Consider the following 13,579-nt stretch of genomic DNA (forward strand, 5'->3'; position numbering starts at 1 on the left):
AGCTTTCAGGAACACAAGGTTGTCCTTGGAACACAAGGCTGCCCATTCTCACCACTGTTGTTATACCTAGCACTGGAAGTCCTAGCCTCAGAAATCAGACAACAAAAAGAAACAAAAAACTATACAAGTTGTCAAGGAAGAAGTCAAACTTTCACTCTTCGCAGATGACATAATACTCTACATGGAAAACCCGAAAGACTCCACCAAAAAACTGCTAGAACAGAAATTCAGCAAAGTGATGGGATATAAAATCAAAGTACAGAAATTGGTTGCATTTCTATACATCAATAATGAAGCAGCAGAAAGAGAGATCAAGGAATCAATTCCATTTACAATGCACAAAGAACCATAAGATACCTATGAAGAAAGTAACCAAAGAGGTAAAAGATCTGTACACTGAAAACCATAGGCCACTTATGAAAGAAATTAAAGGAGACACAAAATAATGGAAAAACATCCAATGCTAATTATTTAGAATAACAAATATTGTTAAAATTTCTATACTACGCAAAGCAATCTACACATTCAATGCAATCTTTGTCAATATAACACTAGTAGTCTTCACAGAGCTAGAACAAACAATTATAAATTTGTATGGATCCAGAAAAGACCCCAAATAGCCAAGGAAATGCTGAAAAAAAAAACTAGCTAGGGAGCCAGCTCATTTTACAAACTAGTAAACAAAGTATAGGCCATTTCTTAGGTTGTTCTCCAGGCAGGCTGGAGGCAGCGTGGAGAGCAGGGCGGGTGAAACAGGCAGAACGTGGCCAGGTGGGCCAGGGCAGAGGTAGAATGGTGCCCTGGGACCTCGACGTACATAAACACAATGCCTCTATTGCACAAACTAACTGAAGAGTTGGGTGGGAGCTCTTTCTAGCAGTTTCCTAATAGATGAAGAAGGAACAGTAGGATTAAGATCAGTATAGACAGTATGATACTGGCACAAAAACAGACATATAGATCAATGGAATAGAATAAAGAATCCAGAAATTGACCCAAAACTGTATGGCCAACTAATATTTGACAGAGCAGGAAAGAATATCCACTGGAAAAACAGTCTCTTTAACAAATGGTGTTGGAAAACCTGGAGAGCATTGTGCACAAGAATGAACCTGGACCACTTTCTTACACCATACACAAAAATAACTTCAAAATGGATGAAAAACCTAAATGTGACAGGAAACCATCAAAATCCTAGAAAAGAACATCAGCAGCAACCTCTTTGACCTCAGCCTCAGCAACTTCTTACTAGACATTTCTCCAGAAGCAAGGGAAACAAAAGCAACAATGAACTACTGAGACCTCATCAAAATAAAAAGCCTCTGCACATAGAAGGAAACAATCAACAAAACAAAAGGCAGCCTATGGAATGGGAGAAGATATTTGCAAATGACATATCTAATAAATGGTTACTATTCAAAATCTATAAAGAACTTATCAAACTCAACACCAAAAAAACCCAAATATTCCAGTGAAGAAATGGGCAGAAGACATGAAGAGACACCTTTCTAAAGAAGACACCCAGATGGCTAAAAGACACATAAAAAGATGCTCAACATCACTCATTATCAGGGAAACACAAACCAAAACCACGATGAGATACCACCTCACACCTGCAGAATGTCTAAAACCAACAACTCAGGAAACAGCAGATGCTGGCGAGGGTGCAGAGAAAGGGCAACACTTTTGCACTGTCGGTAGGAATGCAAACTGATGCAGACACTCTGGAAAAAAGTAAGGAGGTTCCTCAAAAGTCTAAGAATACAACTACCTCACAAGCCAACACTTGCACTAGTAAGTATTTACCCAAAGGATAAAAAATACAGATTTGAAGGGGCACATGCAGTCTCATGTTTATAGCAGTGCTATCAAAAATAACCAAACTAGAGAGAGCCCTAATGTCCATCGACTGATGAATGGATAAAGAAGAGACTATTTATGTATACAATGGAATATTACTCAGCCATCAAAAAGAATGAAATCTTGACATTTACAATGATATTGAAGGAGTTAGATGTATTACACTAAACAAAATAAGTCAGAGAAAGAAAAATACCATATGATTTCACCCATTATAGAATTCAGGAAACAAAACAGATGAATATATGGGAAGTCAGGCGGTGGGGAGAGAGAAGAGAGTGAAACAAACTACAGGAGACTCTTAATAATGGAGAGCAAACTGAAGGTTGATGGAGGGAGGTGGGTGGGGGATGGGCTAGATGGGTGATGAGTATTAAAGAGGATGCTTGTGATGAGTACTGGGTGTTGGTATGTAAGTGATTAATCACTGAATTCTACTCCTGAATCCAATATTGCACTTTATGTTAACTAACTGAAATTGAAATAAGATAAATTTTAAAAACAAATAAATAAAACAAAAAGAAAACTCTAATGAGATACCCCCTCAAACCGTTCCAAATACCTAAAATTAAAAACATAAGGAATAACAAGTGTTGGCGAGGATGCAGAGAAAGGGGAGCCCTCTTACACTATTGGTGGGGATGCAAACTGGGGCAGCCACTCTGTAAAATAGTAGGGACGTTCCTCAAAAAGTTAAAAATAAAATAATTCATAAAATAAAATGTCAATAAGATGATACAGCAATTCCACTACTATTTAACCATGAATACAAGAACACTAATTCAAAGGAATACAAGCACCCCAAAGTTTATAGCAACATTATCAACAGTAGGCAAACAATGGAAGCATCCAACATGCCCATCAACTGATGAATGGATAAAGAAAATGTGGTTGTGTGTGTGTGTGTGTGTATAAATACATAGTGTGTAATGGTATATATACACACACATACACAATGGAATGTTACTCTACTACCAAAAAGAATGAAATCTGGAGAGAAAGAGCCAAGATGGCAGAACAGCATGGAAGTTTTTTGTGTGTCTCGCATCCATGAAGTACAGCCAGACCAACACTAACCCATCCTGCACACCTAGAAAACTGATTGGAGGATTAACACAACAATCTGCACAACCTGAAGCACAGAATTCAGCAGGTAAATGGTGCGGAGAGGTGAATTTGGGGAGCAAGAAGCCACGGAAGGTAGGGAACTACTTTGTGGGGGGACAGAGGATGGAGACTGGGGAGAAGGGGTGAATGTGGGAAAAGCACCCCTCCCCAAAAGCAGCTGGAGAGAAAGTGGAAAATTGGAAACAGCTGCAGGGACTAAACTAAAAAGGGAGAAAGGAGAAAGGAAAAAGGAGAGGGTTTAAATTCCATTAAGACTGTAAACAAGGGCAGTGCAAAGGCTGCAACTCTGCAGCTACATACCTGGCAGTGCTCTGGTGGGAAAGGCGAATCCCCAGGAACAGAGTGGGGTCCGGGAGGTTCTCAGGCCACATGGGGAAAAGCGGTTCCACTGCTGGAAGGACATTTGGTAGAGACTGTTGAAGCCACCTGGTCCCAGCAGACCCCAGAAAATGGCCACATTCGTTGGTGCTGGAACAAGGTCCTTAAGGGTGAAGCCTGGTGCCAGATGTGTGTTGTAATTTTCCATAATCCCTGAAACACTGCTGCTACACTATCTCACAAACTTTTTCTGGGGCGGGCTGGCACCTGGACGCAGTCTCAGGGCACCGGCAACAGCAGGGTCTGGCAAGCGTTCTTGGGTGCGGCCCGCATTTGGCCATTGCTTGGTGAGACCCTCCCACAGAGGGGCGGGAAGGATCAAAGCTGCAGTCCTTCGGGAATAAGGGGCTGGAGAAAACAGCTGCATCTGATCAAAACTTGGGAGAGAAGTACTGCCTGGAGCCCAGTCACGGAGAGTGAAAAAGCGGTGAGTGGACAAAAGCTGAAGACAGAGGAAGGATGCGAGGTTGCTGATTCGGGAGAACAGACTGGGGGCTGGGTGGCGTCATTTTCACCATTCCCGCGCATGTGCATACGCACCTACTAGCACTGCAACAATCAACGCCATTAGGCTAGCAGCGCCATCTACTGGAGAGCAGAACTGTTACACCGAGCCCCAACCAACTGGGCCAACTTCGCTCTTCAAGAATACAAGTCTCACCGCCTGGTTAATTTATGGACTATACAGAGCTACATAGACTGACTTCTAAGGGAAAACAAAGCAATTTCAGTACTACTTCATCTTTTATCAGGTTCATCTATTCAATTTTCTTTCTTTCTTTTTCTTTTTTCTCTTTTGCAATTCTTTTTCTTGAATAAAAAGATAAAATTCATTTTTATTTTCAATTTTTATTGAAATATTTTTCTTTAATTTTTATTACTATATTTTTTTTACTTTTGTGTATTTTTTTCAAATTCTACCTTACCTCCATCATTTTATTTTTGTCTACTTCAGTGTATTCAACTTATCAAATTTTCAATTTCCTTTTTTTCTTTTTCTTGTTTTCTCTTTTTCATTTCTTTTCTTTTTCTTCAATGTAGAAAGAGAAAAACTTCATTTTTACATTCAATTTCTATTAAAATATTTTATTTAATTTTGTTACTATATTTTTTGCTTTTGTGTAAATTTTTTCAAATTCTATTTTACTTCCATCATTTTATTTTAGTCTACTACAATGTGTTCCCTTTTTCAAAGTTTAAAACGATTCCTTTTTTTCTTTTCTTCTTTCTTTTTTTACCTTTTTTCTCTTTTTCATTTCTTTTTTCTTAAATAGATAAAAAGAAAAAAATCATATTTATTTTTACTTTTTATTAAAAATATTTTTCTTTAATTTTTTTTCTACTATGTTCTTTACTTTTGTATATATTTTTTCAAATTCTATTTTACCTCCATCATCTCATTTTAGTCTACTTCGGTGTATTCATTTTTTCAAATTCTCAAAACAATTTGTGTTTCCTTTTTTATTCTTTACCCCACCCCGTTTTTTTCCTCTAATCTGTCAAACCACTTTCAACACCCAGACCAAAACACACCTAGGATCTAGCATCATTTATTCGACTTGTGTGTGTGTGTTTACTTTTTTAATTTTAATATTTTTTTTAATTTCAACTTTTCTACCTCATTAATTCCTTTTCTCCCTTCAAAATGACAAAACGAAGGAATTCACCTGAAAAGAAAGAGCACAAAGAAACGACAGCCAGGGATTTAAGCAACACAGATACAAGCAAGATTTCTGAACCAGAATTTAGAATCATGATAATAAGAATACCAGCTGGAGTCGAAAATAGATTAGAATCCCTTTCTGCGGAGATAAAAGAAGTAAAAAATAGCCTGAATGAAATGAAAAATGCTATAACTGAACTTCCATCACGGATAGATGCAGTGGTGGCAAGGATGGATGAAGTAAAACAGAATCAGCGATATAGAAGACAAACTTATAGAGAATAATGAAGCCGGGAAAAAGGGAGATTAAGGCAAAAGAGCGCGATTTAAGAATTAGAGAGATCAGTGACTCATTAAAAAGGAACAACATCAGAATCATAGGGGTCCCAGAAGAGGAAGAGAGAGAAATAGGGGTAGAAGGGCTATGTGAACAAATCATAGCGGAAAACTTTCCTAACCTGGGGGAAGACACAGACACCAAAATCCAGGAAGCACAGAGGACCCCCATTAGATTCGACAAAAACAGACCATCAACAAGGCATATCATAGTCAAATACACAAAATACTCAGGCAAGGAGAGAATCATGAAAGCAGCAAGGGAAAAAAAATCCCTAACATTGAAAGTAAGGGTATGGAGGACCATCTATCATGCTAATGGTCAACAAAAGAAAGCTGGAGTAGCCATACTTATATCAGACAATCTAGACTTTAAAATGAAGACTGTATCAAGAGATGCAGAGGCATTATATTATAATCAAGGGGTCTATCCACCAAGAAGACCTAACAATTGTAAACATTTATACACCAAATGTAAAAAAGCCAAATATATAAATCAATTACAAATATAAAGAAACTCATCAATAGTAATACCATAATAGTAGGAGACTTCAACACCCCACTGACAGCAATGGAAAGATCATCTAATCAAAAAATCAACAAGGAAACAATGGCTTTGAATAACACAATGGACCAGATAGACTTCACAGATATATTCAAACCATTGCATCTTAAAGCAGCGAAATATACATTCTTCTCCAGTGCACATGGAACGTTCTCCAGAATAGACCATATACTGGGACACAAATCAGCCCTAATTAAGTACAAAAAGATAGAGATCATACCATCCATGTTTTCAGACCACAATGCTATGAAACTCGAAATCAACCAAAAGAAAAAAAAAATCGGAAAGGTAACAAATACTTGGAGACTGAAGAACATCCTACTAAAGAAGGAATGGGCTAACCAAGCAGTTAAAGAGGAAATTAAAAAGTATATGGAAGTCAATGAAAATGATAACACCACAACCCAAAACCTCTGGGACGCAGCAAAGGCGGTCATAAGAGGAAAGCATATAGCAATCCAGGTCTTCCTAAGAAGGAAGAGAGATCTCAGATACACAACCTAACCTTACGCCTTAAGGAGCTGGAAAAAGAACAGCAAATAAAACCCAAAACAAGCAGAAGACAGGAAATAATAAAGATTAGAGACAAAATTAATGCTATCAAAACCAAAAAGAAAAAAGGAAAAAAAAACACAACAACAGTAGAACAGATCAATGAAACCAAAAGCTGGTTCTTTGAAAGAATTAACAAAATTGATAAGCCACTAGCCAGTTTGATCAAAAAGAAAAAGGAAAGGAGCAAAATAAATAAAATCAAGAATGAAAGAGGAGAGATCACAACCAACAAAACAGAAATAAAAACAATAATAAGAGAATATAATGAACAATTATATGCCAATAAAATAGGTAATCTGGAAGAAATAGACAAATTCCTAGAAACATATACACTACCAAAACTGAAACAGGAAGAAATAGAAAATTTGAACAGACCCATAATCAGTAAGGAAATCGAATTAATAATCAAAACTCTGCAAAAAAACAAGAGTCCAGGGTCAGATGGATTTCCACAGGAATTCTACCAAACATTTAAGGAAGAGTTAACACCTATTCTCTTGAAACTGTTCCAAAAAATAGAAATGGATAGAAATCTTCCAAACTCTTTCTATGAAGCCAGCATTACCTTGATTCCAAAACCAGAGAGAGACCCCCCTAAAAAGGAGAACTATAGACCAATTTCCCTGATGAACATGAATGCAATAACCTCAACAAGACTTTAGCCAACTGGATCCAACAATACATTAAAAAAATTATCCACCACGACCAAGCGGGATTTATTCCTGGGATGCAGGGCTGGTTCAATATCCACAGAATAATTAACGTGATTCATCACATCAATAAAAGAAAGGACAAGAACCATATGATCCTCTCAACAGATGCAGAGAAAGGTTTTGACAAAATACAATATAGTTTATTGATAAAAACCCTCAAGGGGCGCCTGGGTGGCACAGTCGGTTAAGCGTCCGACTTCAGCCAGGTCACGATCTCGCGGTCCGTGAGTTCGAGCCCCGCGTCAGGCTCTGGGCCGATGGCTCGGAGCCTGGAGCCTGTTTCCGATTCTGTGTCTCCCTCTCTCTCTGACCCTCCCCCGTTCATGCTCTGTCTCTCTCTGTCCCAAAAATAAATAAAAAACGTTGAAAAAAAAAATTAAAAAAAAAAAAACCCTCAAGAACGTAGGGATAGAAGGAGCATGCATTGAGACCCTAAAAGCCATATATGAATGACCCAATGCTAATATCCTCAATGGAGAAAAACTGAGAGCATTCCCCCTAAGGTCAGGAACAAGACAGGGATGTCCACTGTCACCACTGTTATTCAACATAGTATTGGAAGTCTTCGCCTCTGCAATCAGACAATGCAAAGAAAAGGCATCCAAATAAGACAGTAGGAGGTCGAACTTTCACTATTCACAGATGACATGATATTCTATATGGAAAACCCTAAAGATTCCACAAAAAACTGCTAGAATTGATTCATGAATTCATCAAAGTTGCAGGATATAAAATGAATGCACAGAAATCAGGTGCATTCCTATACACCAACAATGAAGCAACAGAAAGAGAAGTCAAGGAATCGATCCCATATATAATTGTACCAAAAACCATAAAATGCCTAGGAATAAATCTAACCAAAGCGGTGAAAAATCTATACACTGAAAACTATAGAAAGTTTATGAAAGAAATTGAAGAAGACACAAAAAAATGGAAAAAGATTCCATGCTCCTGGATAGGAAGAAAAAATATTGTTAAAATGTTGATACTACCCAAAGCAATCTACATATTCAATGCAATCCCTATCAAAGTAACAACAGCATTCTTCACAGAGCTACAACAAATAATCCTAAAATTTCTGAGGAACCAGAAAAGACCACAAATAGCCAAAGCAATCTTGAAAAAGAAAACCAAAGCAGGAGACATCACAATCCCAGGCTACAAGCTATACTACAAAGCTGTAATCATCAAGACAGTATGATACTGGCACAAGAACAGACACTCAGATCAATGGAATGGAATAGAGAACCCAGAAATGGCCCTACAAAGGTATGGCCAACTAATCTTTGACAAAGCAGGAAAGAATATCCAATGGAATAAAGACAGTCTCTTCAGCAAGTGGTGCTGGAAAATTGGACAGCGACATGCAGAAGAATGAACCTGGGCCACTTTCTTACACCATACACAAAAATAAATTCAAAATGGATGAAAGACCTTAATGTAAGACAGGAAGCCATCAAAATCCTTGAGGAGAAATCAGGCAAAAACCTCTTTGATCTTGCCCACAGCAATTTCTTACTCAACACGTCTCTGGAGACAAGGGAAACAAAAGCAAAAATGAACTACTGGGACCTCATCAAAATAAAACGCTTCTGCACAGCAAAGGAAATAATCATCAAAACTAAAAGGCAACCAACAGAATGGGAGAAGATATTTGCAAACGACATATCAGATAAAGGGTTTGTATCCAAAATCTATAAGGAACTTCTCACTCAACACCAAAAAACAAATAATCCAGGGAAGAAATGTGCAAAAGACATGAATAGACACTTCTCCAAGGAAGACATCCAGATGGTCAACTGCCACATGAAAAAACTGCTTAACTTCACTCATCATCAGGGAAATGCAAATCAAAACCACAATGAGATACCACCTTACACCTGTCAGAATGGCTAACGTTAACAACTCAGGCAACAACGGATGTTGGCAAGGATGTGGAGAATGAGGATCTCTTTTGCATTGTTGGTAGCTATGCAAGCCGGTGCAGCCACTCTGGAAAACAGTATGGAGGTTCTTCAAAAAAACTAAAAATAGAACTACCCTACGAGCCAGCAATTGCACTACTAGGCATTTATCCATGGGATACGGGTGTGCTGTTTTGAAGTGACACATGCACCCTCATGTTTATAGCAGCACTATAACAATAGTGCAACAATAGCCAAAGTATGGAAATAGCCCAAATCTCCACCGATGGATGAATGGACAAAGAAAATGTGGTGTATATATACAATGGAGTATTACTCCACAATCAAAAAGAATGAAATCTTGCCATTGGCAACTACATGGATGGACCTGGAGGGTATTATGCTAAGTGAAATTAGTTAGTCAGAGAAAGACAAAAATCATATGACTTCACTGATATGAGGACTTTAAGAGACAAAACAGATGAACATAAGAAAAGGGAAACAAAAATGATATGAAAACAGGGAGGGGGACAAAACGGAAGAGACTCATAAACATGGAGAGCAAACTGATGGTTACTGGAGGGGTTTGGGAGGGCAGATGGGCTAAATGGGTAAGGGGCGTTAAGGAATCTATTCCTGAAATCATTGTTTCACTATATGCTAACTAATTTGGATGTTAATTTTTAAAAATAAAAAAAGAACAAAAAGAATGAAATCTTGCCATTTGCAATGATATGGATAGAGCTAGAATGTGTTTTTATAAGCTAAATAAGGCAGTCAGAAAAGAATATAATTTGTCATATTTTGGAGTAAGAAAGAAAACAAATGAACATGGTGGCAGTGAGAGAGGCAAACTAGGAACCAGACTCTTAAGTATAGAGAACAAACAGATGATTATTAGAAGGGAGGTCGGTAAGGGATGGGTGAAATAGGTGATGAGCATTAAAGAGGGCACTTGTGATGAGCATTGGGTATTGTATGTCAGTGATGATTCACAAAGTTCTACCTGAAACCAATATTACACTGTATGTTAACTAACTGGAATTTAAATAAAAACGTGGACAAATTCTTGTATATTAAAAAAATCTATGAGGGATAATCTATAAATGAACGTAGGTCCTAAAGAAACTGACATTTAAATCCCCCAGAATCATTTCTTCAAACTTGCTTTATTCCAATTGTATCCTATTTAAAATTAGTGTTTATGTTGGGAAATTAAATTAGTTTATTTCAAAACAAACCTAATAACAGACAGGACTTGTTACCACCCTCAGTTCAGTAAGTAATTAACCATAATAAGAAGCATTTCCATGGCGACCCCTCCCAAGGAACTTTCTCTGTTAGCTCATCTGGGATAAACACATATGGCCTGTTTGAAAACAATGCCCAAGAGTCTGGAGCACATACTATAAATATCACACCCAGAATGCAGTCTCCATATTTTATGTAAAACTATCTTCCTAACCCAAGTGTTTTCTCTTCAGCAGCATTGTTGCAAATGAAAAACAAACATTTCTGAAGCCAATTCTTAGATACCCATCTGTGTTTCTCTGTCCTTCTCTGAAAGTTTGAGATACATGTATTCTTCCAAAATTCCTTTTTATCAAGTGATATTTACCAGAATAAGGTGAGTAAAAAAAAAACTTGTTTTAAAGTGCCCATTCTTAGGGATGATGGTAATGTATGTATATCACAGTATCTAATATACATAAGTAAAGAGAAAGCATTTCATTCAGGAAACGTTTTCTAGACTTTGGAAATACCTCATTTCATGGCTCTAGAATGCAAGTAGATTCCTCTTGGTAATCAGTCCTTCTCAGGGTCTCACACCAACAATGGGTGATGAAGATGATGTGTGAATAAAACAAAAATGGATGAAAATGTGATTGAATATGCAAAGGAGATGTCAAAAGGAATGAAGTCTGGCAGTTTATTAATGTGACTTTAAGCATTCATAATGTGACTATTTAAGGATAAATAGACCTCTATGCAGTAAAACAGTGATGAAAAGTCAACGGAAGTTAGAAGATCCAAAAGTCATGAATCCAAGAGCTAACAATAATTAAGTACCATGAGAATGACATGGAAAGATTATAAATATAGGATAAAATTATAAAGTTCAATCAAGAGTGAATTTCAGTGATTAGAAAATTGCATAGTATCCCTAGGGAATTATCTAAGGAAATAAAGGAGGCCCCGGGCTGGTCACCATCACAAACAAAACTAGCTTCTGAGATGAGTAAAGTGAACAAAATCCCAAATAATATGAATTTAATAAAATTGTTGTAAGCATACCTGACTCCTTAAAATTAGATACAATTAACTATGGAAGAATTCACCGAGGCTCAAGCCTGAAATTACTTCTTAAAAAATTGAACAGTATTTCATGACAGAAAAATCTAAAAGGTGGGTGTAGCCATTAGTAGACAATAAGGATCTTAATGTACAATTATTTAATAATGTGTGTGGAACACAATTTTGGAATATTTATTTTAGCAACATATGATTTTATGTCATATCCCATCTAAAACATAGGATTTTCAGGGTGCCTGGGTGGCTCAGTCGGTTGAGTGTCTAACTTCAGTTCGGGTCATGATCTTATGGTTCGTGGGTTTGAGCCCCGCATTGGGCTCTGTGCTGACAGCCCAGTGCCTGCAGGCTGCTTCAGATTCTGTCTCTGGCTCTCTCTTCCCCTCCCCTGCTTGTGCTCTCTCTGTCTCTAAAATAAATAAACATTTTTTAAAAATTAAAAATAAAAAATAAAAGACACGATTTTCACCTGAAAAACAACTTAGGCCAATATGTGTTCCTAACACAATGCACTCATGTTACATCTTGAAACATGTCAAGGTCGAATAAGGTGTAGGAGAAACATCTTTCAGGAAACATCTCTAGACAACCAATGCTTTCTTTGGAATATTGAATCTCTGAAATCATAGTTTCATTATCTCAGTACATCATTTAAGGAATTGATTGCTTTTCAATCTTTAGAACCTCCCTAGTTATTCACAACAATCTTTCATTGAATGATTAACAGTATCCTAAATGAATGATTAACAACTTTCTAAAATCTGGATACTAAAATTTCCTCTCAAAAGGCCTGGGAAAGAGTACTAAATGATTTAATGGATGCAAAGTGCTTACTGGAGCTTTCAGTAAACAGGTTTTATTAAGGATTACTTGGAATTATTATCATTTAATGGTTATCTGTCCACTTCTAATCTAGGAATAGTTTGTAATCAAAGGACAACATTCACATCTTAGCAATGATTTGTTTTATAAGTTTTTATTTAAATTCCAGTATAGTTAACATAGGGTGAGATATTTGTTTCAGGTGTGCAATATAGTGATTCATCACTTCGTTTCAACACTCGATGCTCCTCACCACAAGTTCAGGGAGTCCTGGCTGCAACATCTGTCACCCCATCTATCGCCAGGGTTTGATTAAACTGATCTGGCTGGGTGGGCAGGTGTCCCCTCCTCCATTCCTCTCCATGTGCATCCCTCCCGGAGTTGTATGCTGGGTCAAAGAGGATGGTCTTCCCCCTCATAGAGGAGGACCATTCTTCTGTTAAGGGTGTATGAGTAGCTGTGCTCCCTGCTGGTATCTCCAAACAAGCTCTCAAGATGTGAGCTTTGTGAGACACCCACAGGATGGCTTAGAGGATTTAATGAAATACGGAATGTGAAAACTGTACTTTGACAATACAAGGTGATGTTACCCTTAAACCACTAACTCACTGGTGAGGTAACCTAGAATTTGTCAGTGGAATACCTCATAACCATAATCATGATCTATCTTATCCTATAGAAGATTCTAGATACTGTGGAACAGTTTACCACCAAAGGAAAGAATATTATAAATAAAATAATTTATTACCCAGTTAATCTTTCCAAAATACTGCTTTACTCAGCTATATAATTTTGCTGTTACAATGTGCCTCTTATCTTAAAAGGAAATGAATATGTAAAATAATTTGGGGATATAGCCAAGCCTCTGGTCCTGACTGAATTGGAATATAGACTTTCCTCTTGAAACCAGTTCTCTGAGTTAAAAGTTGGATTGGTAGCTACATGAAATCAAGTGGATCACTAACAACCATCCAGTTTCATATAAAAACAGAATGATAAGCCCACTTGATAAAGGAAATAACTACTAGATAAATAAACTAAAATTTAATTAAAAAACAAGTGCTCAGTTTGAATGAAGTACGTATGCAAGAAAATATACATCCGAAAATTAATTCTTTAGCATGGGAAACAGATGTCATAGCTCATCTCTCTCAGTGCATACTTCAGGAAGCTGACATTTCTTATTACTTATTTCCAAAATACTAAGATAGACTTGTTTAAAACCTACCTTCCTACTCCCCATAGGGATGATGTAACTATTCAACACTGGTTGAGTGTGAACAAGACTGTCATGGTGAGTATTAGTGCTCTGGCATTTCTTCTCCTTCTTGGGCATCACTGACCT

Source organism: Neofelis nebulosa, chromosome 6, assembly GCF_028018385.1.
Source record: "Neofelis nebulosa isolate mNeoNeb1 chromosome 6, mNeoNeb1.pri, whole genome shotgun sequence".
Lineage (NCBI taxonomy): Eukaryota > Metazoa > Chordata > Mammalia > Carnivora > Felidae > Neofelis > Neofelis nebulosa.